Source organism: Xenopus laevis, chromosome 7L (assembly GCF_017654675.1).
Source record: "Xenopus laevis strain J_2021 chromosome 7L, Xenopus_laevis_v10.1, whole genome shotgun sequence".
In the NCBI taxonomy this organism is placed as follows: Eukaryota; Metazoa; Chordata; class Amphibia; order Anura; family Pipidae; genus Xenopus; species Xenopus laevis.
In genome coordinates this window covers 93,043,304-93,070,829 of record NC_054383.1, presented here as the reverse complement: position 1 = coordinate 93,070,829, position 27,526 = coordinate 93,043,304, and positions in this window count along the sequence as shown.

Genomic DNA, 27,526 nt, shown 5'->3' with positions numbered 1-27,526 from the left:
TAACCTCGATTGTCCTCTGTGTCCATCTCATTGACCGGCAGGCTGGAAGTAATCTTCTGCTAATAAATGTCAATACCAACTCTGAGGCCCAGTTCTTCTAAGAGCCCTGCTTGAATAGCTCAGTTGGTAGAGGCGCGCGGCTTTGGTTTTGATAAACTGGTCCAAAAGTATGTGGGTTCGGTTCCCACCTCTGCAAATAACGCAGCTCCAGTCAGCTGTGCCTAATACTGTCTCAATGTTAAGAGTGTGGAAGGGCAAGTGCTCAGTAGTTTCCATCATGCCGCCTTCCATTTGGCTGCCTCCTTTTTCCAATGGGCTGTCGCTTCTAAGCTCGCCGCTATGTAATTCTATCTTAGGCCGCAGGGCTTTTCCATCTACACGCTTGCCTTTGTCATCATACTTGGGTATTTTTTTCCCCATAGACTCTTTTTGGGGTTTGCTAGCATCAGCCTGAAGTTGACTCTTGGCATTTATTGATTATGAGGACAGTGGTTTCTGTGGCAAGCTTAAAAAATAAAACATAGCGATTTGAGAAGCATTGACTAGCTTGTAGTGTCAGCTTTGGTGCGATGGTTCGTTGTTCCTTGAAGTAGACGTACGCATCTTTGATTGCGAATTGCAGATCTGCGATAGATTAATAGGGTTCTGTATTCAGCCATATAAATGTAATACTGCTGCAAGTCACCACCGAGATCCGGGATTTCTGAACTTCAGACCCCACGTCAGAAACCTGTGTTTTAACCATTACACCCAGGAAAACTAGACACTTAATTATGCTACTGGTTCTGGATAGACTTTATAATACCCATTGTCCTCTTGTGCTCTGCATTGACCGGCATGGGTGGAAGTATCTTCTGCCTAATAAAGTCGTAATACCATTACTCTGAGGCCCAGTTCCTTAAAGAGCCTGCTTGAATAGCTCAGTTGGTAGAGCGGCTTTTGCAGGCTGTATGGTTGATATAACGCTGTCCAAAAAGTTGTGGGTCGTTCCCTCCCTCTGCCAAAAACGGCAGCTCCAGTCAGCTGTGCCTAAACTGTCTCATGAGAGTTGAATGGAAGGCAAGTGCCAGTAGTCATCATCCGCCTTCCATTTGGTCTGCCCTCTTTTTCCAACTGGGGGCGTCCATTTCTAAGCTACGCGCTATGTACTTCTATTCAGGCCAGGGCTTCCCATCTGCACCTTCCTTTTGGTCATCAAACTTGGGTTATTTTTCCCCATACAGAACTCTTTTTTGGGTTTTTTGCCTAGCATCAGCCTGAAGTTTGACCTTGGAAATTTGATTAATGAGGAGCAGTGGTTCTGTGCCAAGCTTAAAAAAAACAGCATTTTGAGAATCAGACTAGCGAGTGCAAGCTTTGGTGCGATTCTTGCCGAAAAGAAAAGTAGGAGTACGCTCTTGATTGCAGAGTTGCAGATTGCAGATCTGCATAGAATTTATAATGGGTTCTGTACAGCCGGAAAGAACCTGAATAAGTCACGTCCACGTCAGGATTGTGAAACTCTAGACCCTCACGGTCAGAATCCTGTGTTTTACTCATTACACCACATGGAAACTAGACCTTATGCTATTGTTCTGGATGACTGTAATAAACCCATTGTTCTGCTCTTTGTGCTCTGTCATTGACCGCAGGGCTGGAAGTCATCTTCTGCCTCTAATAAAGGTTCAATACAAGCTGATGGCCCAGTCCTAAAAGAGCCTGCTTGAATAGCTCAGGTCGGAGAGCGCGCGGCTATGGTTGATAACCTGGTCCATAAAGGTTGTGGGTCGTATTCCTCCCTGTGTCTGCCAATAAATGCGCTCCAGTCAGTCTCTGCCTATCTGTTCTTATAGAGTGATGGAAGGGCAAAGTGCCAGTAGTGCTCATCTTTTTTTCCGCCTTCCTTGGCTGCCCTTTTTTCAACTGGGGGCTTGTCGCTCTATTAGCTACGCGCTATGTACTTCTACCTTCAAGGCCAGGGCTTTCCCATCTAGCACCTTTGCCTTTTGCATCAAGACTTGGGTAATTTTTTTCCTATATATCAGAACTCTTTTGGGAGTTTGCCTAGCAATCAAAGCCCCCTGAAGTTGACCTTTGGCAAAATTGATTATGGGACATGTTCTGTTGGCAACTTAAAAAAAACAAGCCATTGAGAAGCTGACTAGCGGAGTGCAGCTTTGGGCGATTCTGCCGAAAAAAAGTATGATGTCGCTCTGATTGTCGATTGCAGATCTTGCATAGAATAAAGGGTTCTTGGTATCAGCCATAAGATAACCTGAAAAGTCACCCACCCGGATTGTAACCAATGACCCCCCGGTCTAGTATAACTTCTCGTTTAACGCATTACACCACAGGAAACTAGTACCCTTATATCTATTGGTTACTGGATTGACTTGTATTATATACGCCATTGTCGCTCTTATGTGCCTTTGCGATTGTCACGCGGCAAGTGGGCTGGATAGTCAATCTTCTGCCTAATTAAAGTCAATACTAACCTGAGGCCAGTCCCTAAAAGAGCCTGCTTGAATATGCCAGTTGGTAGAGCGGCGGCTATGGTTGATAACCTGGTCCAAAAGGTTTGTGGTTTGATTCCCACCTCTGCCAGAAACGGCAAGCTCCAGTCAGCCACTGGTCTACGAGAGTGAATGGAAGGGACAAGTGCCAGTAGTCTATCATGCCGCCGTTCATTTTTGGCTGCCCCTGTTTTGCAACTGGGGCTGTCTCTTCTAAGCTAACGCTGCTAAATGTACTTCTACTTCAGGCCAGGGCTTTCCCATCTAAGCACCTTGTCTTTTGCATCATACTTGGGTATTTTTCCCATACAAGATAACTCTTTTTGGGTTTGCCTAGCATCACCTGAAGTTGACTTTGGCAAATTGGATTAATGAGGAAAGTGGTTTCTGTGCCAAGCTTAAAAAAACAAGCATTTGAGAAGCTGATAGCGAGTGCGCTTTGGTGCAGATTCTGACCGAAAAGAAAGTAGAGTAACCTCTTGATTGGCAGAATTGCAGATCTGCATAGAAATAAAGGGTTCTGTACAGCCATAAAGAAACCTGAAAAGTCACCGACCCGGGATTTGAAACTAAAGACGCCCACGGTCCAGAAAACCTGCATATTTTAACCATTCACCACAGGAAACTGACCTTATGCTAATTGGTTCTGGGATGACTGTATAATAACCATTGTCCTCTTGTGAACTCTGCATTGACCGGAGGGCTGGGAAGTCAATCTTCTGCCTAATAAAGTGTCAATACCAACCTGAGGCCTAGTCCTAAAATGAGCCTGCTTGAAATAGCTGCAGTCGGTAGAAGCGCGCGGCTTGGTTGATAACCGCTGGTCCAAAAGGTTGTGGTTCGATTCCCACCTCTGCCAAAAATGCAGGCTCCAGTTCAGCTGTGGGCCTAACAACCTGTCTCATGAAGTGATGGAAGGCAAGTGCGCAGTAGTCCGCATCATTTCGCCTTCCATTTGGCTGCCCTTTTTTCCAAACTGGGGCTGTCCTTCTAAGCTACGCCGCTAATGTACTTCTACTTCAAGGCCAGGGCTTTCCATCTAGCCACCTTGCCTTTTTGCATCAAATTGGTATTTTTTTTTCCCCATAACAGACTCTTTTTGGGGTTTGCCTAGCATCAGCCACTGAAGTTACCTTGGGCAAATTGATTAATGAGTGGACAGTGGTCTCGTGCCAAGCTTAATAAAAAACAAGGCATTTGAGAAGCTGACTAGCGGGTGCAGCTTTGGTGCGATTCTGCCGAAAAGAAAGTAGAGTACGCTCTTGATTGCAGATTGCAGATCTGCATAGAATAAAGGGTTCTGTACAGCCATAAAGAACCTGAAAAGTCACCCACCGGGATTTGAACTCAAGACCCCACGGTCAGAAACCTGCGTTTTAACCATTACACCAGGAAACTAGACCTTATGCTATTGGTTCTGGATGACTGTAATAACCCATTGTCCTCTTGTGCCTCTGCATTGACCGGCAGGGCTGGAAGTCCAATCTTCTGCCTAATAAAGTCAATACAACCTGAGGCCCAGTCCTAAAAGAGCCTGCTTGAATAGCTCAGTTGGTAGAGCGCGCGGCTATGGTTGATAACCTGGTCCAAAAGGTTGTGGGTTTGATTCCCACCTCTGCCAGAAACGCAGCTCCAGTCAGCCTGTGCCTAAACTGTCTCACGAGAGTGATGGAAGGGCAAGTGCCAGTAGTCCATCATCCGCCGTTCATTTGGCTGCCCCTTTTTGCAACTGGGGCTGTCCTTCTAAGCTACGCTGCTATGTACTTCTACTTCAGGCCAGGGCTTTCCCATCTAGCACCTTGTCTTTGCATCAACTTGGGTATTTTTTCCCCATACAGAACTCTTTTTGGGGTTTGCCTAGCATCAGCCTGAAGTTGACTTTGGCAAATTGATTAATGAGGACAGTGGTTCTGTGCCAAGCTTAAAAAAAACAAGCATTTGAGAAGCTGACTAGCGAGTGCAGCTTTGGTGCGATTCTGCCGAAAAGAAAGTAGAGTACGCTCTTGATTGCAGATTGCAGATCTGCATAGAATAAAGGGTTCTGTACAGCCATAAAGAAACCTGAAAAGTCACCCACCCGGGATTTGAACTAAAGACCCCACGGTCAGAAACCTGCGTTTTAACCATTACACCACAGGAAACTAGACCTTATGCTATTGGTTCTGGATGACTGTAATAACCCATTGTCCTCTTGTGCCTCTGCATTGACCGGCAGGGCTGGAAGTCAATCTTCTGCCTAATAAAGTCAATACCAACCTGAGGCCCAGTCCTAAAAGAGCCTGCTTGAATAGCTCAGTTGGTAGAGCGCGCGGCTATGGTTGATAACCTGGTCCAAAAGGTTGTGGGTTCGATTCCCACCTCTGCCAAAAACGCAGCTCCAGTCAGCTGTGCCTAAACTGTCTCATGAGAGTGATGGAAGGGCAAGTGCCAGTAGTCCATCATCCGCCTTCCATTTGGCTGCCCCTTTTTCCAACTGGGGCTGTCCTTCTAAGCTACGCCGCTATGTACTTCTACTTCAGGCCAGGGCTTTCCCATCTAGCACCTTGCCTTTTGCATCAACTTGGGTATTTTTTCCCCATACAGAACTCTTTTTGGGGTTTGCCTAGCATCAGCCTGAAGTTGACCTTGGCAAATTGATTAATGAGGACAGTGGTTCTGTGCCAAGCTTAAAAAAAAACAAGCATTTGAGAAGCTGACTAGCGAGTGCAGCTTTGGTGCGATTCTGCCGAAAAGAAAGTAGAGTACGCTCTTGATTGCAGATTGCAGATCTGCATAGAATAAAGGGTTCTGTACAGCCATAAAGAAACCTGAAAAGTCACCCACCCGGGATTTGAACTCAAGACCCCACGGTCAGAAACCTGCGTTTTAACCATTACACCACAGGAAACTAGACCTTATGCTATTGGTTCTGGATGACTGTAATAACCCATTGTCCTCTTGTGCCTCTGCATTGACCGGCAGGGCTGGAAGTCAATCTTCTGCCTAATAAAGTCAATACCAACCTGAGGCCCAGTCCTAAAAGAGCCTGCTTGAATAGCTCAGTTGGTAGAGCGCGCGGCTATGGTTGATAACCTGGTCCAAAAGGTTGTGGGTTCGATTCCCACCTCTGCCAAAAACGCAGCTCCAGTCAGCTGTGCCTAAACTGTCTCATGAGAGTGATGGAAGGGCAAGTGCCAGTAGTCCATCATCCGCCTTCCATTTGGCTGCCCCTTTTTCCAACTGGGGCTGTCCTTCTAAGCTACGCCGCTATGTACTTCTACTTCAGGCCAGGGCTTTCCCATCTAGCACCTTGCCTTTTGCATCAACTTGGGTATTTTTTCCCCATACAGAACTCTTTTTGGGGTTTGCCTAGCATCAGCCTGAAGTTGACCTTGGCAAATTGATTAATGAGGACAGTGGTTCTGTGCCAAGCTTAAAAAAAACAAGCATTTGAGAAGCTGACTAGCGAGTGCAGCTTTGGTGCGATTCTGCCGAAAAGAAAGTAGAGTACGCTCTTGATTGCAGATTGCAGATCTGCATAGAATAAAGGGTTCTGTACAGCCATAAAGAAACCTGAAAAGTCACCCACCCAGGATTTGAACTCAAGACCCCACGGTCAGAAACCTGCGTTTTAACCATTACACCACAGGAAACTAGACCTTATGCTATTGGTTCTGGATGACTGTAATAACCCATTGTCCTCTTGTGCCTCTGCATTGACCGGCAGGGCTGGAAGTCAATCTTCTGCCTAATAAAGTCAATACCAACCTGAGGCCCAGTCCTAAAAGAGCCTGCTTGAATAGCTCAGTTGGTAGAGCGCGCGGCTATGGTTGATAACCTGGTCCAAAAGGTTGTGGGTTCGATTCCCACCTCTGCCAAAAACGCAGCTCCAGTCAGCTGTGCCTAAACTGTCTCACGAGAGTGATGGAAGGGCAAGTGCCAGTAGTCCATCATCCGCCTTCCATTTGGCTGCCCCTTTTTGCAACTGGGGCTGTCCTTCTAAGCTACGCCGCTATGTACTTCTACTTCAGGCCAGGGCTTTCCCATCTAGCACCTTGCCTTTTGCATCAACTTGGGTATTTTTTCCCCATACAGAACTCTTTTTGGGGTTTGCCTAGCATCAGCCTGAAGTTGACCTTGGCAAATTGATTAATGAGGACAGTGGTTCTGTGCCAAGCTTAAAAAAAACAAGCATTTGAGAAGCTGACTAGCGAGTGCAGCTTTGGTGCGATTCTGCCGAAAAGAAAGTAGAGTACGCTCTTGATTGCAGATTGCAGATCTGCATAGAATAAAGGGTTCTGTACAGCCATAAAGAAACCTGAAAAGTCACCCACCCGGGATTTGAACTCAAGACCCCACGGTCAGAAACCTGCGTTTTAACCATTACACCACAGGAAACTAGACCTTATGCTATTGGTTCTGGATGACTGTAATAACCCATTGTCCTCTTGTGCCTCTGCATTGACCGGCAGGGCTGGAAGTCAATCTTCTGCCTAATAAAGTCAATACCAACCTGAGGCCCAGTCCTAAAAGAGCCTGCTTGAATAGCTCAGTTGGTAGAGCGCGCGGCTATGGTTGATAACCTGGTCCAAAAGGTTGTGGGTTCGATTCCCACCTCTGCCAAAAACGCAGCTCCAGTCAGCTGTGCCTAAACTGTCTCATGAGAGTGATGGAAGGGCAAGTGCCAGTAGTCCATCATCCGCCTTCCATTTGGCTGCCCCTTTTTCCAACTGGGGCTGTCCTTCTAAGCTACGCCGCTATGTACTTCTACTTCAGGCCAGGGCTTTCCCATCTAGCACCTTGCCTTTTGCATCAACTTGGGTATTTTTTCCCCATACAGAACTCTTTTTGGGGTTTGCCTAGCATCAGCCTGAAGTTGACCTTGGCAAATTGATTAATGAGGACAGTGGTTCTGTGCCAAGCTTAAAAAAAACAAGCATTTGAGAAGCTGACTAGCGAGTGCAGCTTTGGTGCGATTCTGCCGAAAAGAAAGTAGAGTACGCTCTTGATTGCAGATTGCAGATCTGCATAGAATAAAGGGTTCTGTACAGCCATAAAGAAACCTGAAAAGTCACCCACCCGGGATTTGAACTCAAGACCCCACGGTCAGAAACCTGCGTTTTAACCATTACACCACAGGAAACTAGACCTTATGCTATTGGTTCTGGATGACTGTAATAACCCATTGTCCTCTTGTGCCTCTGCATTGACCGGCAGGGCTGGAAGTCAATCTTCTGCCTAATAAAGTCAATACCAACCTGAGGCCCAGTCCTAAAAGAGCCTGCTTGAATAGCTCAGTTGGTAGAGCGCGCGGCTATGGTTGATAACCTGGTCCAAAAGGTTGTGGGTTCGATTCCCACCTCTGCCAAAAACGCAGCTCCAGTCAGCTGTGCCTAAACTGTCTCATGAGAGTGATGGAAGGGCAAGTGCCAGTAGTCCATCATCCGCCTTCCATTTGGCTGCCCCTTTTTCCAACTGGGGCTGTCCTTCTAAGCTACGCCGCTATGTACTTCTACTTCAGGCCAGGGCTTTCCCATCTAGCACCTTGCCTTTTGCATCAACTTGGGTATTTTTTCCCCATACAGAACTCTTTTTGGGGTTTGCCTAGCATCAGCCTGAAGTTGACCTTGGCAAATTGATTAATGAGGACAGTGGTTCTGTGCCAAGCTTAAAAAAAACAAGCATTTGAGAAGCTGACTAGCGAGTGCAGCTTTGGTGCGATTCTGCCGAAAAGAAAGTAGAGTACGCTCTTGATTGCAGATTGCAGATCTGCATAGAATAAAGGGTTCTGTACAGCCATAAAGAAACCTGAAAAGTCACCCACCCGGGATTTGAACTCAAGACCCCACGGTCAGAAACCTGCGTTTTAACCATTACACCACAGGAAACTAGACCTTATGCTATTGGTTCTGGATGACTGTAATAACCCATTGTCCTCTTGTGCCTCTGCATTGACCGGCAGGGCTGGAAGTCAATCTTCTGCCTAATAAAGTCAATACCAACCTGAGGCCCAGTCCTAAAAGAGCCTGCTTGAATAGCTCAGTTGGTAGAGCGCGCGGCTATGGTTGATAACCTGGTCCAAAAGGTTGTGGGTTCGATTCCCACCTCTGCCAAAAACGCAGCTCCAGTCAGCTGTGCCTAAACTGTCTCATGAGAGTGATGGAAGGGCAAGTGCCAGTAGTCCATCATCCGCCTTCCATTTGGCTGCCCCTTTTTCCAACTGGGGCTGTCCTTCTAAGCTACGCCGCTATGTACTTCTACTTCAGGCCAGGGCTTTCCCATCTAGCACCTTGCCTTTTGCATCAACTTGGGTATTTTTTCCCCATACAGAACTCTTTTTGGGGTTTGCCTAGCATCAGCCTGAAGTTGACCTTGGCAAATTGATTAATGAGGACAGTGGTTCTGTGCCAAGCTTAAAAAAAACAAGCATTTGAGAAGCTGACTAGCGAGTGCAGCTTTGGTGCGATTCTGCCGAAAAGAAAGTAGAGTACGCTCTTGATTGCAGATTGCAGATCTGCATAGAATAAAGGGTTCTGTACAGCCATAAAGAAACCTGAAAAGTCACCCACCCGGGATTTGAACTCAAGACCCCACGGTCAGAAACCTGCGTTTTAACCATTACACCACAGGAAACTAGACCTTATGCTATTGGTTCTGGATGACTGTAATAACCCATTGTCCTCTTGTGCCTCTGCATTGACCGGCAGGGCTGGAAGTCAATCTTCTGCCTAATAAAGTCAATACCAACCTGAGGCCCAGTCCTAAAAGAGCCTGCTTGAATAGCTCAGTTGGTAGAGCGCGCGGCTATGGTTGATAACCTGGTCCAAAAGGTTGTGGGTTCGATTCCCACCTCTGCCAAAAACGCAGCTCCAGTCAGCTGTGCCTAAACTGTCTCATGAGAGTGATGGAAGGGCAAGTGCCAGTAGTCCATCATCCGCCTTCCATTTGGCTGCCCCTTTTTCCAACTGGGGCTGTCCTTCTAAGCTACGCCGCTATGTACTTCTACTTCAGGCCAGGGCTTTCCCATCTAGCACCTTGCCTTTTGCATCAACTTGGGTATTTTTTCCCCATACAGAACTCTTTTGGGGTTTGCCTAGCATCAGCCTGAAGTTGACCTTGGCAAATTGATTAATGAGGACAGTGGTTCTGTGCCAAGCTTAAAAAAAACAAGCATTTGAGAAGCTGACTAGCGAGTGCAGCTTTGGTGCGATTCTGCCGAAAAGAAAGTAGAGTACGCTCTTGATTGCAGATTGCAGATCTGCATAGAATAAAGGGTTCTGTACAGCCATAAAGAAACCTGAAAAGTCACCCACCCGGGATTTGAACTCAAGACCCCACGGTCAGAAACCTGCGTTTTAACCATTACACCACAGGAAACTAGACCTTATGCTATTGGTTCTGGATGACTGTAATAACCCATTGTCCTCTTGTGCCTCTGCATTGACCGGCAGGGCTGGAAGTCAATCTTCTGCCTAATAAAGTCAATACCAACCTGAGGCCCAGTCCTAAAAGAGCCTGCTTGAATAGCTCAGTTGGTAGAGCGCGCGGCTATGGTTGATAACCTGGTCCAAAAGGTTGTGGGTTCGATTCCCACCTCTGCCAAAAACGCAGCTCCAGTCAGCTGTGCCTAAACTGTCTCATGAGAGTGATGGAAGGGCAAGTGCCAGTAGTCCATCATCCGCCTTCCATTTGGCTGCCCCTTTTTCCAACTGGGGCTGTCCTTCTAAGCTACGCCGCTATGTACTTCTACTTCAGGCCAGGGCTTTCCCATCTAGCACCTTGCCTTTTGCATCAACTTGGGTATTTTTTCCCCATACAGAACTCTTTTTGGGGTTTGCCTAGCATCAGCCTGAAGTTGACCTTGGCAAATTGATTAATGAGGACAGTGGTTCTGTGCCAAGCTTAAAAAAAACAAGCATTTGAGAAGCTGACTAGCGAGTGCAGCTTTGGTGCGATTCTGCCGAAAAGAAAGTAGAGTACGCTCTTGATTGCAGATTGCAGATCTGCATAGAATAAAGGGTTCTGTACAGCCAATAAAGAAACCTGAAAAGTCACCCACCCGGGATTTGAACTCAAGACCCCACGGTCAGAAACCTGCGTTTTAACCATTACACCACAGGAAACTAGACCTTATGCTATTGGTTCTGGATGACTGTAATAACCCATTGTCCTCTTGTGCCTCTGCATTGACCGCAGGGCTGGAAGTCAATCTTCTGCTAATAAAGTCAATACCAACCTGAGGCCCAGTCCTAAAAGAGCCTGCTTGAATAGCTCAGTGGTAGAGCGCGCGGCTATGGTTGATAACCTGGTCCAAAAGGTTGTGGGTTCGATTCCCACCTCTGCCAAAAACGCAGCTCCAGTCAGCTGTGCCTAAACTGTCTCATGAGAGTGATGGAAGGGCAAGTGCCAGTAGTCCATCATCCGCCTTCATTTGGCTGCCCCTTTTTCCAACTGGGGCTGTCCTTCTAAGCTACGCCGCTATGTACTTCTACTTCAGGCCAGGGCTTTCCCATCTAGCACCTTGCCTTTTGCATCAACTTGGGTATTTTTTCCCCATACAGAACTCTTTTTGGGGTTTGCCTAGCATCAGCCTGAAGTTGACCTTTGGCAAATTGATTAATGAGGACAGTGGTTCTGTGCCAAGCTTAAAAAAAACAAGCATTTGAGAAGCTGACTAGCGAGTGCAGCTTTGGTGCGATTCTGCCGAAAAGAAAGTAGAGTACGCTCTTGATTGCAGATTGCAGATCTGCATAGAATAAAGGGTTCTGTACAGCCATAAAGAAACCTGAAAAGTCACCCACCCGGGATTTGAACTCAAGACCCCACGGTCAGAAACCTGCGTTTTAACCATTACACCACAGGAAACTAGACCTTATGCTATTGGTTCTGGATGGACTGTAATAACCCATTGTCTCTTGTGCCTCTGCATTGACCGGCAGGGCTGGAAGTCAATCTTCTGCCTAATAAAGTCAATACCAACCTGAGGCCAGTCCTAAAAGAGCCTGCTTGAATAGCTTCAGTTGGTAAGCGCGGCTATGGTTGATAACCTGGTCCAAAAGGTTGTGGGTTCGATTCCACCTCTGCCAAAAACGCAGCTCCAGTCTGCTGTGCCTAAACCGTCTCACGAGAGTGATGGAAGGGCAAGTGCCAGTAGTCCATCATCCGCCTTCCATTTGGCTGCCCCTTTTTCAACTGGGCTGTCCTTCTAAGCTACGCCGCTATGTACTTCTACTTCAGGCCAGGGCTTTCCCATCTAGCACCTTGCCTTTTGCATCAACTTGGGTATTTTTTCCCCATACAGAACTCTTTTTGGGGTTTGCCTAGCATCAGCCTGAAGTTGACCTTGGCAAATTGATTAATGAGGACAGTGGTTCTGTGCCAAGCTTAACAAAAACAGGCATTTGAGAAGCTGACTAGCGAGTGCAGCTTTGGTGCGATTCTGCCGAAAAGAAAGTAGAGTACGCTCTTGATTGCAGATTGCAGATCTGCATAGAATAAAGGGTTCTGTACAGCCATAAAGAAACCTGAAAAGTCACCCACCCGGGATTTGAACTCAAGACCCCACGGTCAGAAACCTGCGTTTTAACCATTACACCACAGGAAACTAGACCTTATGCTATTGGTTCTGGATGACTGTAATAACCCATTGTCCTCTTGTGCCTCTGCATTGACCGGCAGGGCTGGAAGTCAATCTTCTGCCTAATAAAGTCAATACCAACCTGAGGCCCAGTCCTAAAAGAGCCTGCTTGAATAGCTCAGTTGGTAGAGCGCGCGGCTATGGTTGATAACCTGGTCCAAAAGGTTGTGGGTTCGATTCCCACCTCTGCCAAAAACGCAGCTCCAGTCAGCTGTGCCTAAACCGTCTCACGAGAGTGATGGAAGGGCAAGTGCCAGTAGTCCATCATCCGCCTTCCATTTGGCTGCCCCTTTTTCCAACTGGGGCTGTCCTTCTAAGCTACGCCGCTATGTACTTCTACTTCAGGCCAGGGCTTTCCCATCTAGCACCTTGCCTTTTGCATCAACTTGGGTATTTTTTCCCCATACAGAACTCTTTTTGGGGTTTGCCTAGCATCAGCCTGAAGTTGACCTTGGCAAATTGATTAATGAGGACAGTGTTCTGTGCCAAGCTTAACAAAAACAGGCATTTGAGAAGCTGACTAGCGAGTGCAGCTTTGGTGCGATTCTGCCGAAAAGAAAGTAGAGTACGCTCTTGATTGCAGATTGCAGATCTGCATAGAATAAAGGTTCTGTACAGCCATAAAGAAACCTGAAAAGTCACCCACCCGGGATTTGAACTCAAGACCCCACGGTCAGAAACCTGCGTTTTAACCATTACACCACAGGAAACTAGACCTTATGCTATTGGTTCTGGATGACTGTAATAACCCCATTGTCCTCTTGTGCCTCTGCATTGACCGGCAGGGCTGGAAGTCAATCTTCTGCCTAATAAAGTCAATACCAACCTGAGGCCCAGTCCTAAAAGAGCCTGCTTGAATAGCTCAGTTGGTAGAGCGCGCGGCTATGGTTGATAACCTGGTCCAAAAGGTTGTGGGTTCGATTCCCACCTCTGCCAAAAACGCAGCTCCAGTCAGCTGTGCCTAAACTGTCTCACGAGAGTGATGGAAGGGCAAGTGCCAGTAGTCCATCATCCGCCTTCCATTTGGCTGCCCCTTTTTCCAACTGGGGCTGTCCTTCTAAGCTACGCCGCTATGTACTTCTACTTCAGGCCAGGGCTTTCCCATCTAGCACCTTGCCCTTTGCATCAACTTGGGTATTTTTTCCCCATACAGAACTCTTTTTTGGGGTTTGCCTAGCATCAGCCTGAAGTTGACCTTGGCCAAATTGATTAATGAGGACAGTGGTTCTGTGCCAAGCTTAAAAAAAACAAGCCTTTGAGAAGCTGACTAGCGAGTGCAGCTTTGGTGCGATTCTGCCGAAAAAGAAAGTAGAGTACGCTCTTGATTGCAGATTGCACGATCTGCATAGAATAAGGTTCTGTACAGCCATAAAGAAACCTGAAAAGTCACCCACCGGGATTTGAACTCAAGACCCCCACGGTCAGAAAACCTGCGTTTTAACCATTACACACCAGGAAACTAGACCTTATGCTATTGGTTTCTGGATGACCTAATAACCCATTGTCCTCTTGTGCCTCTGCATTGACCGGCAGGGTCTGGAAGTCAATCTTCTGCCTAATAAAGTCATACCAACCTGAGCCCAGTCCTAAAAGAGCCTGCTTGAAAGCTCAGTTGGTAGACGCGGGCTAATGGTTTGATAACCTGGCCAAAAGGTGTGGGTTCGATTCCCACCTCTGCCAAAAACACAGCTCCAGTCTGCTGTGCCTAAACCGTCTCACGAGAGTGATGGAAGGGGCAAGTGCCAGTAGTCCATCATCCGCCTTCCATTTGGCTGCCCCTTTTTCCAACTGGGGCTGTCCTTCTAAGCTACGCCGCTATGTACTTCTACTTCAGGCCAGGGCTTTCCCATCTAGCACCTTGCCCTTTGCATCAACTTGGGTATTTTTTCCCCATACAGAACTCTTTTTGGGGTTTGCCTAGCATCAGCCTGAAGTTGACCTTGGCAAATTGATTAATGAGGACAGTGTTCTGTGCCAAGCTTAACAAAAACAGGCATTTGAGAAGCTGACTAGCGAGTGCAGCTTTGGTGCGATTCTGCCGAAAAGAAAGTAGAGTACGCTCTTGATTGCAGATTGCAGATCTGCATAGAATAAAGGGTTCTGTACAGCCATAAAGAAACCTGAAAAGTCACCCACCCGGGTTTGAACTCAAGACCCCACGGTCAGAAACCTGCGTTTTAACCATTACACCACAGGAAACTAGACCTTATGCTATTGGTTCTGGATGACTGTAATAACCCATTGTCCTCTTGTGCCTCTGCATTGACCGGCAGGGCTGGAAGTCAATCTTCTGCCTAATAAAGTCAATACCAACCTGAGGCCCAGTCCTAAAAGAGCCTGCTTGAATAGCTCAGTTGGTAGAGCGCGCGGCTATGGTTGATAACCTGGTCCAAAAGGTTGTGGGTTCGATTCCCACCTCTGCCAAAAACACAGCTCCAGTCTGCTGTGCCTAAACTGTCTCACGAGAGTGATGGAAGGGCAAGTGCCAGTAGTCCATCATCCGCCTTCCATTTGGCTGCCCCTTTTTCCAACTGGGGCTGTCCTTCTAAGCTACGCCGCTATGTACTTCTACTTCAGGCCAGGGCTTTCCCATCTAGCACCTTGCCCTTTGCATCAACTTGGGTATTTTTTCCCCATACAGAACTCTTTTTGGGGTTTGCCTAGCATCAGCCTGAAGTTGACCTTGGCAAATTGATTAATGAGGACAGTGTTCTGTGCCAAGCTTAACAAAAACGGCATTTGAGAAAGTGGACTAGCGAGTGCAGCTTTGGTGCGATTCTGCCGAAAAGAAAGTAGAGTACGCTCTTGATTGCAGATTTGCAGATCTGCATAGAATAAAGGGTTCTGTACAGCCATAAAGAAACCTGAAAAGTCACCCACCCGGGATTTGAACTCAAGACCCCACGGTCAGAAACTGCGTTTTAACCATTACCACCACAGGAAACTAGACCTTATGCTATTGGTTCTGGATGACTGTAATAACCCATTGTCCTCTTGTGCCTCTGCATTGACCGGCAGGGCTGGAAGTCAATCTTCTGCCTTAATAAAGTCAATACCAACCTGAGGCCCAGTCCTAAAAGAGCCTGCTTGGAATAGCTCAGTTGGTAGAGCGCGCGGCTATGGTTGATAACCTGGTCCAAAAGGTTGTGGGTTCGATTCCCACCTCTGCCAAAAACACAGCTCCAGTCTGCTGTGCCTAAACCGTCTCACGAGAGTGATGGAAGGGCAAGTGCCAGTAGTCCATCATCCGCCTTCCATTTGGCTGCCCCTTTTTCCAACTGGGGCTGTCCTTCTAAGCTACGCCGCTATGTACTTCTACTTCAAGGCCAGGGCTTTCCCATCTAGCACCTTGCCCTTTGCATCAACTTGGGTATTTTTTCCCCATACAGAACTCTTTTGGGGTTTGCTAGCATCAGCCTGAAGTTGACCTTGGCCAAATTGATTAAGAGGACAGTGTTTCTGTGCCAAGCTTAACAAAAACAGGCATTTGAGAAGCTGACTAAGCGAGTGCAGCTTTGGTGCGATTCTGCCGAAAAGGAAAGTAGAGTACGCTCTTGATTGCAGATTGCAGATCTGCATAGAATAATAGGTTCTGTACAGCCATAAAGAAACCTGAAAAGTCACCCACCCAGGGTTTGAACTCAAGACCCCACGGTCAGAAACTTGCGTTTTAAACCATTACACCACAGGAAACTAGACCTTATGCTATTGGTTCTGGATGACTGTAATAACCCATTGTCCTCTTGTGCCTCTGCATTGACCGGGCAGGGCTGGAAGTCAATCTTCTGCCTAATAAAGTCAATACCAACCTGAGGCCCAGTCCTAAAAGAGCCTGCTTGAATAGCTCAGTTGGTAGAGCGCGCGGCTATGGTTGATAACCTGGTCCAAAAAGGTTGTGGGTTCGATTCCCACCTCTGCCAAAACACAGCTCCAGTCTGCTGTGCCTAAACTGTCTCACGAGAGTGATGGAAGGGCAAGTGCCAGTAGTCCATCATCCGCCTTCCATTTGGCTGCCCCTTTTTCCAACTGGGGCTGTCCTTCTAAGCTACGCCGCTATGTACTTCTACTTCAGGCCAGGGCTTTCCCATCTAGCACCTTGCCTTTGCATCAACTTGGGTATTTTTCCCCATACAGAACTCTTTTTGGGGTTTGCCTAGCATCAGCCTGAAGTTGACCTTGGCAAATTGATTAATGAGGACAGTGTTCTGTGCCAAGCTTAACAAAACAGCATTTGAGAAGCTGACTAGCGAGTGCAGCTTTGGTGCGATTCTGCCGAAAGAAAGTAGAGTACCGCTCTTGATTGCAGATTGCAGATCTGCATAGAATAAATAGGTTCTGTACAGCCATAAAGAAACCTGAAAAGTCACCCACCCGGGATTTGAACTCAAGACCCCACGGTCAGAAAACTTGCGTTTTAACCATTACACCACAGGAAACTAGACCTTATGCTATTGGTTCTGGATGACTGTAATAAACCCATTGTCCTCTTGTGCCTCTGCATTGACCGGCAGGGCTGGAAGTCAATCTTCTGCCTAATAAAGTCAATACCAACCTGAGGCCCAGTCCTAAAAGAGCCTGCTTGAATAGCTCAGTTGGTAGAGCGCGCGGCTATGGTTGATAACCTGGTCCAAAAGGTTGTGGGTTCGATTCCCACCTCTGCCAAAAACATCAGCTCCAGTCTCCTGTGCCTAAACCGTCTCACGAGAGTGATGGAAGGGCAAGTGCCAGTAGTCCATCATCCGCCTTCCATTTGGCTGCCCCTTTTCCAACTGGGGCTGTCCTTCTAAGCTACGCCGCTATGTACTGCTACTACAGGCCCAGGGCTTTCCCATCTAGCACCTTCCCCTTTTGCATCAACTTGGGTATTTTTTCCCCATACAGAACTCTTTTTGGGGTTTGCCTAGCATCAGCCTGAAGTTGACCTTGGCAAATTGATTAAGGAGGACAGTGTTTCTGTGCCAAGCTTAACAAAAACCAGGCCATTTGAGAAGCTGACTAGCGAGTGCCAGCTTTTGGTGCGATTCTGCCGAAAAGAAAGTAGAGTACGCTCTTGATTGCAGATTGCAAGATCTGCATAGAATAAATAGTTCTGTACAGCCATAAAGAAACCTGAAAAGTCACCCACCCGGGTTTTGAACTCAGACCCCAACGGTCAGAAACTTGCGTTTTAACCATTACACCACAGGAAACTAGACCTTATGCTATTGGTTCTGGATGACTGTAATAACCCATTGTCCTCTTTGTGCCTCTGCATTGACCGGCAGGCTGGAAGTCAATCTTCTGCCTAATAAAGTCAATACCAACCTGAGGCCCAGTCCTAAAAGAGCCTGCTTGAATAGCTCAGTTGGTAGAGCGCGCGGCTTATGGTTGATAACCTGCGTCCAAAAGGTTGTGGGTTCGATTCCCACCTCTGCCAAAAACACAGCTCCAGTTCTGCTGTGCCTAAACCGTTCTCACGAGAGTGATGGAAGGGCAAGTGCCGGAGTCCATCATCCGCCTCCATTTGGCTGCCCCTTTTTCAACTGGGGCTGTCCTTCTAAGCTACGCCGCTATGTACTTCTACTTCAGGCCAGGGCTTTCCCATCTAGCACCTTGCCCTTTGCATCAACTTGGGTATTTTTCCCATACAGAACTCTTTGGGGTTTGCCTAGCATCAGCCTGAAGTTGACCTTGGGCAAATTGATTAAGGAGGACAGTGTTCTGTGCCAAGCTTAACAAAAACAGGCATTTGAGAAGCTGACTAGCGAGTGCAGCTTTGGTGCGATTCTGCCGAAAAGAAAGTAGAGTACGCTCTTGATTGCAGATTGCAGATCTGCATAGAATAAAGGGTTCCTGTACAGCCATAAGAAACCTGAAAAGTCACCCACCCGGGATTTTGAACTCAAGACCCACGGTCAGAAACTTGCGTTTTAACCATTACACCACAGGAAACTAGACCTTATGCTATTTGGTTCTGGATGACTGTAATAACCATTGTCCTCTTGTGCCTCTGCATTGACCGGCAGGGCTGGAAGTCAATCTTCTGCCTAATAAAGTCAATACCAACCTGAGGGCCCAGTCCTAAAAGAGCCTGCTTGAATAGCTCAGTTGGTAGAGCGCGCGGCTATGGTTGATAACCTGGTCCAAAAGGTTGTGGGTTCGATTCCCACCTACTGCCAAAAACACCAGCTCCAGTCTGCTGTGCCTAAACCGTCTCACGAGAGTGATGGAAGGGCAAGTGCCAGTAGTCCATCATCCGCCTTCCATTTGGCTGCCCCTTTTTCCAACTGGGCTGTCCTTCTAAGCTACGCCGCTATGTACTTCTACTTCCAGGCCAGGGCTTTCCCATCTAGCCACCTTGCCCTTTGCATCAACTTGGGTATTTTTTCCCCATACAGAACTCTTTTTGGGGTTGCCTAGCATCAGCCTGAAGTTGACCTTGGCAAATTGATTAAGGAGGACAGTGTTCTGTGCCAAGCCTTAACAAAAACCAGGCATTTGAGAAGCTGACTAGCGAGTGCAGCTTTGGTGCATTCTGCCGAAAAGAAAGTAGAGTACGCTCTTGATTGCAGATTGCAGATCTGCCATAGAATAAAAGGGTTCTGTACAGCCATAAAGAAACCTGAAAAGTCACCCACCGGGTTTTGAACTCAAGACCCCACGGTCAGAAACCTGCGTTTTTAACCATTACACCACAGGAAACTAGACCTTATGCTATTGGTTCTGGATGACTGTAATAACCCATTGTCCTCTTGTGCCTCTGCATTGACCGGCAGGGCTGGAAGTCAATCTTCTGCCTAATAAAGTCAATACCAACCTGAGGCCCAGTCCTAAAAGAGCCTGCTTGAATAGCTCAGTTGGTAGAGCGCGCGGCTATGGTTGATAACCTGGTCCAAAAGGTTGTGGGTTCGATTCCCACCTCTGCCAAAAACACAGCTCCAGTCTGCTGTGCCTAAACCGTCTCACGAGAGTGATGGAAGGGCAAGTGCCAGTAGTCCATCATCCGCCTTCCATTTGGCTGCCCCTTTTTCCAACTGGGGCTGTCCTTCTAAGCTACGCCGCTATGTACTTCTACTTCAGGCCAGGGCTTTCCCATCTAGCACCTTGCCCTTTGCATCAACTTGGGTATTTTTTCCCCATACAGAACTCTTTTTGGGGTTTGCCTAGCATCAGCCTGAAGTTGACCTTGGCAAATTGATTAAGGAGGACAGTGTTCTGCTGCCAAGCTTAACAAAAACAGGCATTTGAGAAGCTGACTAGCGAGTGCAGCTTTGGTGCGATTCTGCCGAAAAGAAAGTAGAGTACGCTCTTGATTGCAGATTGCAGATCTGCATAGAATAAATAGTTCTGTACAGCCATAAAGAAACCTGAAAAGTCACCCACCCGGGTTTTGAACTCAAGACCCCACGGTCAGAAACTTGCGTTTTAACCATTACACCAAGGAAACTAGACCTTATGCTATTGGTTCTGGATGACTGTAATAACCCATTGTCCTCTTGTGCCTCTGCATTGACCGGCAGGGCTGGAAGTCAATCTTCTGCCTAATAAAGTCAATACCAACCTGAGGCCCAGTCCTAAAAGAGCCTGCTTGAATAGCTCAGTTGGTAGAGCGCGCGGCTATGGTTGATAACCTGGTCCAAAAGGTTGTGGGTTCGATTCCCACCTCTGCCAAAAACGCAGCTCCAGTCTGCTGTGCCTAAACTGTCTCACGAGAGTGATGGAAGGGCAAGTGCCAGTAGTCCATCATCCGCCTTCCATTTGGCTGCCCCTTTTTCCAACTGGGGCTGTCCTTCTAAGCTACGCCGCTATGTACTTCTACTTCAGGCCAGGGCTTTCCCATCTAGCACCTTGCCTTTGCATCAACTTGGGTATTTTTTCCCCATACAGAACTCTTTTGGGGTTTGCCTAGCATCAGCCTGAAGTTGACCTTGGCAAATTGATTAATGAGGACAGTGTTCTGTGCCAAGCTTAACAAAAAACAGGCATTTGAGAAGCTGACTAGCGAGTGCAGCTTGGTGCGATTCTGCCGAAAAGAAAGTAGAGTACGCTCTTGATTGCAGATTGCAGATCTGCATAGAATAAAGGTTCTGTACAGCCATAAAGAAACCTGAAAAGTCACCCCACCCGGATTTGAACTCAAGACCCCCACGGTCAGAAACCTGCGTTTTAACCATTACACCACAGGAAACTAGACCTTATGCTATTGGTTCTGGATGACTGTAATAACCCATTGTCCTCTTGTGCCTCTGCATTGACCGGCAGGCTGGAAGTCAATCTTCTGCCTAATAAAGTCAATAGCAACCTGAGGCCCAGTCCTAAAAGAGCCTGCTTGAATAGCTCAGTTGGTAGAGCGCGCGGCTATGGTTGATAACCTGGTCCAAAAGGTTGTGGGTTCAATTCCCACCTCTGCCAAAAACACAGCTCCAGTCTGCTGTGCCTAAACTGTCTCACGAGAGTGATGGAAGGGCAAGTGCCAGTAGTCCATCATCCGCCTTCCATTTGGCTGCCCCTTTTTTCCCAACTGGGGCTGTCCTTCTAAGCTACGCCGCTATGTACTTCTACTTCAGGCCAGGGCTTTCCCATCTAGCACCTTGCCCTTTGCATCAACTTGGGTATTTTTTCCCCATACAGAACTCTTTTTGGGGTTTGCCTAGCATCAGCCTGAAGTTGACCTTGGCAAATTGATTAATGAGGACAGTGTTCTGTGCCAAGCTTAACAAAAACAGGCATTTGAGAAGCTGACTAGCGAGTGCAGCTTTGGTGCGATTCTGCCGAAAAGAAAGTAGAGTACGCTCTTGATTGCAGATTGCAGATCTGCCATAGAATAAAGGGTTCTGTACAGCCATAAAGAAACCTGAAAAGTCACCCACCCGGGATTTGAACTCAAGACCCCACGGTCAGAAACCTGCGTTTTAACCATTACACCACAGGAAACTAGACCTTATGCTATTGGTTCTGGATGACTGTAATAACCCATTGTCCTCTTGTGCCTCTGCATTGACCGGCAGGGCTGGAAGTCAATCTTCTGCCTAATAAAGTCAATACCAACCTGAGGCCCAGTCCTAAAGAGCCTGCTTGAATAGCTCAGTTGGTAGAGCGCGCGGCTATGGTTGATAACCTGGTCCAAAAGGTTGTGGGTTCGATTCCCACCTCTGCCAAAAACACAGCTCCAGTCTGCTGTGCCTAAACTGTCTCACGAGAGTGATGGAAGGGCAAGTGCCAGTAGTCCATCATCCGCCTTCCATTTGCTGCCCCTTTTTCCAACTGGGGCTGTCCTTCTAAGCTACGCCGCTATGTACTTCTACTTCAGGCCAGGGCTTTCCCATCGTAGCACCTTGCCCTTTGCATCAACTTGGGTATTTTTTCCCCATACAGAACTTCTTTTTGGGGTTTGCCTAGCATCAGCCTGAAGTTGACCTTGGCAAATTGATAATGAGGACAGTGTTCTGTGCCAAGCTTAACAAAAACAGGCATTTTGAGAAGCTGACTAGCGAGTGCAGCTTTGGTGCGATTCTGCCGAAAAGAAAGTAGAGTACGCTCTTGATTGCAGATTGCAGATCTGCATTAGAATAATAGGTTCTGTACAGCCATAAAGAAACCTTGAAAAGTCACCCACCCGGGATTTTGAACTCCAAGACCCCACGGTCAGAAACCTTGCGTTTTAACCATTACACCCACAGGAAACTAGACCTTATGTCTATTGGTTCTGGATGACTGTAATAACCCATTGTCCTCTTGTGCGCTCTGCATTGACCGGCAGGGCTGGAATGTCAATCTTCTGCCTAATAAGTCAATACAAACTGAGGCCCAGTCCTAAAAGAGCTGCTTGAAATAGCTCAGTTGGTAGAGCGCGCGCGGCTATGGTTGATAACCTGGTCCAAAAGGTTGTGGGTTCAATTCCCACCTTGCCAAAAACGCAGCTCCAGTCTGCTGTGCCTAAACTGTCTCACGAGAGTGATGGAAGGGCAAGTGCCAGTAGTCCATCACCGCCTTCCATTTTGGCTGCCCTTTTTCCAACTGGGCTGTCCTTCTAAGCTACGCCGCTATGTACTTCTACTTCAGGCCAGGGGGCTTTCCCATCTAGCACCTTGCCCTTTGCATCAACTTGGGTATTTTTTCCCATACAGAACTCTTTTTGGGGGTTTGCCTAGCATCAGCCTGAAGTTGACCTTGGCAAATTGATTATGAGGACAGGGTTCTGGGCCAAGCTTAACAAAAACAGGCATTTGAGACAGCTGACTAGCGAGTGCAGTTTGGTGCGATTCTGCCGAAAAGAAGTAAGAGTTACGCTCTGATTGCAGATTGCAGATCTGCATAGAATAAAGGTTTCTGTACAGCCATAAGAAACCTGAAAAGTCACCCACCGCGGGATTTGAACTCAAGACCCCACGGTCAGAAACCTGCGTTTTTCAACCATTACACCACAGGAAACTAGACCTTTATGCTATTGTTCTGGATGAACTGTAATAATCCCATTGTCCTCTTGTGCTCTGCATTGACCGGGCAGGGCTGGAAGTCAATCTTCTGCCTAATAAAGTCAATACAACCTGAGGCCCAGTCCTAAAGAGCCTGCTTGAATAGCCTCAGTTTGGTAGAGCGCGGCGGCTATGGTTGATAACCTGGTCAAAAGGTTGTCGTTCGATTCCCACCTTGCCAAAAACGCAGCTCCAGTCTGCTGTGCCTAAACCGTCCTCACGAGAGTGCATGGAAGGCAAGTGCCAGTAAGTCCATCATCCGCCTTCCATTTTGCTGCCCTTTTTCCAACTGGGGGCTGTCCTTCTAAGCTACGCCTGCTATGTACTTCTACTTCAGGCCAGGGCTTTCCATCTAGCACCTTGCCCTTTGCATCAACTTGGGTATTTTTTTTCCCCATACAGAACTCTTTTTGGGGTTTGCCTAGCATCAGCCTGAAGTTTGACCTTGGCAACATTGATTAATGAGGACAGTGTTCTGTGCCAAGCCTTAACAAAAACAAGGCATTGAGAAGCTGACTAGCGAGTGCAGCTTTGGTGCGATTCTGCCAAAAGAAAGTAGAGTACGCTCTTGATTGCAGATTGCAGATCTGCATAGAATAAAGGGTTCTGTACAGCCATAAAGAAACCTGAAAAGTCACCCACCCGGATTTTGAACTCAAGACCCACGGTCAGAAACCTGCGTTTTAACCATTACACCACAGGAAACTAGACCTTATGCTATTGGTTCTGGATGACTGTAATAACCCATTGTCCTCTTGTGCCTCTGCATTGACCGGCAGGGCTGGAAGGTCAATCTTCTGCCTAATAAAAGTCAATACCAACCTGAGGCCCAGTCCTAAAAGAGCCTGCTTGAATAGCTCAGTTGGTAGAGCGCGCGGCTATGGTTGATAACCTGGTCCAAAAGGTTGTGGGTTCGATTCCCACCTCTGCCAAAAACGCAGCTCCAGTCTGCTGTGCCTAAACTGTCTCACGAGAGTGATGGAAGGGCAAGTGCCAGTAGTCCATCATCCGCCTTCCATTTGGCTGCCCCTTTTTCCAACTGGGGCTGTCCTTCTAAGCTACGCCGCTACTGTACTTCTGTACTTCAGGCCAGGGCTTTCCCATTCTAGCACCCTTCCCCTTGGCATCCAACTTGGGTATTTGTTTCGCCCCATAAGAGCTGCACAGAACCTTCTTTTTTGGGGTTTGGCCTTTAGCATGCAGCCGTGAAGTTGATTTACCGGCGAAATTGGATGTAGTGACGGACAGTGTGCTGTGCCAAGCTTGAAGCAAGAGGCAATTTGAGACGCATGGACGTAGGCGAGGTGCAGCTTTTGTCGACGATTCTGGCGAACAAGAATGTAAGAGTCTGCTTCTTGATTGCAGATTGCAGATCTGCCTAGAATAATAGTTCTGTACAGCCATAAAGAAACCTGAAGTCACCCACCCCAGGTTTTGACTCAAGACCACAACGGTCAGAAAAGGTTGCAGTTTTAAACATTAGCCACAGGAAACTAAGACCTTATGCTTTTGGGTTTGTGGGAGACTGTAAATAACCCATTGTCTTTGTGCCTCTGCAATTGACCGCGGCGAGGGCTTTGGAAGTCAATTCTTCTGCCTAAAGTCAATACCACCTGAGGCGCAGTCCTTATAAGAGCCTCTGCCTTGAATAGCTCAGGTGGTAGAATTGCGCTGGCGGCTATGGGTTGATTAACCGGTGCCGAAAAGGTTTGTGGGGTTGTCGAATTCCCACCTTCTGCCGAAAGAAACGCAGCTCAGTCTGCTGTGCTAAAGACCGTCTCACAAGAGTGATGGAAGGGCAAGTGCCAGTAAGCTCCACTTCATCGCCGCCTTCCATTTGGGCTGCCGCCCTTTTTTCCAAACTGTGGCTCGTCTTTAAGCTACGCCGCTACTGATAGCTTACTTCAGGCCAGGCTTTCCCCTATCTAGCACCTTGCCCTTTGCTCAACTTGGGTAGTTTTTTCATCATACAGAACTCTTTTGTGGGGTTGTGTTGCCATAGCAAATCAGCCTGAAGTTCGACTTGGCAAATTGATTAAGGAGGACAGTGTTTCTGTGCCAAGCCTCAACAAACAGCATTTGAGAAGCTGACTAGGCGAAGTGCCAGCTGTTTGGTGCGATTTGCCGAAAAGAAAGAGAGTACGCTCTGATTGCAATTGGCGCAGATGCTGCAAGAATAGATAGTTTCTGTACAGCAGTAAAGAACCTGAAAAGTCGACCTCACTAACCGGGTTTTGAACTCCAGACCACGGTCAGAAACTTATGCGTTTAGAGCCTTACAGCCACAGAGAAACTGAACCTTAATGCTATTGGTTCTGGATGACTGTAATACCTATTGTCCTCTGTGCTCTGCATTGACCGGCAAGGCTGGAGTCAATCTTCTGCTTAATGAAGTCATATACCCCACACGCACGCGCGAGTCCTATACAGAGCCTGCTTGAATAGCTCAGGTTTGTAGAGCGCCGGCTATGGTTGATAACGCTGGTCAAAAGGTTGTGGGTTCGATTCCCTCTGCCAAAAACACAGGCTCCAGTCTGCTGGTGCTTAAACCGTGCTCAACGAGAGTGATGGAAACGGCAAGGCCAGTAGTCAATCAATACGCTTTGCCATTTGGCTGCCGCACTTTTTTCCCCAAACTGGCGGCGTGGTCCTTCTAAAGCTGACGCCGCTATGTTACTGTCTACTATCAGCGCCTAGGGCTTTCCACTAGCACCGTTTGGCCTCTGCATCACTTGGCTATTTTTTTCCCCATCAGAACTACTTTTGGGTTTGCCTAGCATCCAGCCTGAAAGTTTGACCCTTGGCAAATTGATTAACGGAGGACGTGTCTGTGCAAGCTTAAATTACATGGCATTTAAGAAGCTGACTAGCGAGTGCAGCTTTGGTGCGATTGACCTGCCCGAAAAGAAAGTAGAGAACGCTCTTCGGATTGCAGATTGCAGATCTGCAATAGAATGAAATAGTTCTGTATCAGCCATAAAGAAACTGAAAAGTCACCCATCCCGGGTTTTTTGAACTCAAGAGCCCCACGGTCAGTAAACTTGCGTTTTAAACCATTAATCCCAGGAACTAGACTTATGCTATTGGTTCTGGAGTGACTGTAGATAACCTATTGTCCTCTTGTTGCCTCTGTCATTGACCCGGGCAGGGTGGAAAGTCAAATCTTCACTGCCCTAATAAAGCATACCAACTGCATAGGCCAGTCTGAAGAAGAGGCCGTGCTTGAATAGCTCAGTTGTAGAGCGGCGCGCTATGGTTGATAACCTGGTCGCAGAAAGGTGTGGGTTCGATCCACCATCTGCCAAAAAGCAGCTCAGTCTGCTGTGCCTAAACTGTCCTCAAGACGAGAGTGGATGGAAGGGCAAGTGCCGAGTAGTCTATCATCCGCCTTCCATTTTGGCTGCCTTTTAACTGGAGGCCTGTTCCTTCTAAGTCTCCGCGTATGTATCTTCCTTCAGGCCAGGGCTTCCTATGCTAGGCCCATTGCACCTGCATCAACTTGGTATCTTTTTTCGCCATACAGAACTCTTTTTGGGGTTTGCCTAGCATCCAGCTGAAGTTGAACTCTGAGCAATTGGATTAGGAGGACAGTGTTTGTGCCAAGCTAACCAAAAGGCATTTAAGAAGCTGACTAGCGAGTGCAGCTTGTGGTGCGATTCTGCCGAAAAGAAGTAGCAGTACGTCTTGATGCAGATTGCAGACTCTGCAATAGAATAAAGTAGTTTGTTACGCCATAAAGAACTGAAAGTCACCACGCCGGTTTTTGACTCAAGACCCCTACGGTCAGCAAACTTTGGGTTTTGACACATTACAGACAACAGGAACTAGACCTTTATGCTATTGTTTGGATGAACTGTAATAACGCCATTGTCCTCTTGTGGCCTCTGCATGACGCGCAGGCTGGTAAGTAATTTCTTGCCTAATAGTCAATACCGAACCTGAGGACCCAGTCTAAAGAGCCCTGCTTGAAACTCAGTTGGTAGAGGCGCGGCCTATGGTTGATTAACTTTGTCAGAAAGGTTGTGGGTTGTTCGCCACCCTGACAAAAACACAGCTCCAGTCTGCTGTGAGCCTAAACCGTCTCACAAGAGTGGATAGGAAGGCAAGTGCTAGTAGTCCATCATACCGCCTTGCGCCATTTGGGCTGCCTTTCTTCCAACTGGGGCTGTCCTTGTCTAAGCTACGCGCTAATGGGGTACTTCTACTTCAGGCAGGGGTGTAAGGCCATTCTAGCACGCTTGCCCTTTGTCAATCAACTGGGTATTTTTTCCCATACAGAATCTTTTTGGGGGTATTGCCTAGCATCAGATCCTGAAGTTGAGCCTTGGGCAAATTGATTAAGGAGAGACAGTGTTCTGTGCAAGCCTAACAAAAACAGGCATTTTGAAGAAGCTGACTACGAGTGCAGCTTTGGTGCGATTCCTGCGAAAAGAAAGTGAGTACGCTCTCTGATTGGCAGATTGCAGAGTTCTGCAATAAGAATTAAATAGTTTCTGTACAGCCATAAACGAAACCTGAAAAGTACCCAAGTCGCCGGGTTTTTGAACTCAAGCCCCACGGTCGAGAAACTTGCGTTTTAGAAACGCATTAACCAGGAAACTAGACGTTTATGCTATTGGTTCTGGATGACTGTAATATACCTTGTCCTCGTTGTGCCTCTGCCATTGACGCGGGCTGGAAGTCAATCTTCTGCTAATAAAGTCAACCAACCTGAGGCCCACGTCTATAGAGAGCCTGCTTGGAATACGCTCGTTGGTAGAAGCGCCGCGGCCTATGTTGATAAACTGGTCCCCAAAAGGTTGTGGTTGACTTCCACGCACTCTTGCCAAAACACAGCTCCAGTCTGCGTGCCTAAACGTCTCCCCAGAGTGATGGGAAGGGGCAAGATGCCAAGCTAGTCCAATCATCCACTTACCGTTTCGGCTGCCACCTTTTTCAACTGGGCTGTTCTTCTAAGGGCTACG